We start from the raw sequence: 844 nt of genomic DNA, 5'->3' as shown, positions 1-844 counted from the left end.
GCATAGCTAGAGAAGGAAAAGAATTCACTCACCCTGTAGGACGACTTAGTTGTCTGGGACAGAAACTGTATAATGGTACCACAAAAACAGTCACTCCACTCATCTAGGTCAAGAGTCACTTGAAAAATTGTTAGGCTGGTACTTCTACGTCTCACACTTGCCAGCCCTTGCCAAAGCAGTAGCACAACGGTGCATTACTTGCCGACAGCACAATGTGAGGCAAGGCCCCACTGTTCCACCCAGCATACAAGCTTATGGAGCGGCTCCTTTTGAGGATCTTCAGGTAGATTTCACAGAAATGCCGAAATATGGAGGTAACAAGTATTTGCTGGTTCTTGTGTGTGCTTACTCTGGGTGGGTGGAGGCTTATCCAACATGAAACTGAAAAGGCCTACGAGGTAACCCGTGTACTTCTCTGAGATCTTATTCCTAGGTTCGGACTGCCCTTATGAATCAACTCAGATAATGGGCCGGCGTTTGTAAACAGAAGTAAAGTGGATACAGGCCCTTCCTATGGTATTGTTTAAAATTAGATGCACTCCTTCTAAGAAAACAGGATACTCCCCTTATGAAATACGGTATCATAGGCCTCCTCCTATACTACGGGAGCTTCCAGGCACTCCCCAAGAGTTAGGTGAAATTGAATTACAGCGACAGCTACAGGCTTTAGGAAAAATTACACAAACAATCTCAACTTGGGTAAATGAGAGGTGTCCCATCAACTTATTCTCCCCAGTTGACCCTTTCTCTCCAGGTGATCACGTGTGGATCAAGGACTGGAACGTAGCCCCTTTGCGGCCACGGTGGAAAGGACCTCAGACCGTCATCCTGACCACCCCCACGG

Source organism: Mandrillus leucophaeus, unplaced genomic scaffold (assembly GCF_000951045.1).
Source record: "Mandrillus leucophaeus isolate KB7577 unplaced genomic scaffold, Mleu.le_1.0 Scaffold116, whole genome shotgun sequence".
NCBI classification, from domain to species: domain Eukaryota; kingdom Metazoa; phylum Chordata; class Mammalia; order Primates; family Cercopithecidae; genus Mandrillus; species Mandrillus leucophaeus.
The sequence above is the reverse complement of the archived record's forward strand: the minus strand, read 5'-3'. Positions refer to the sequence as shown.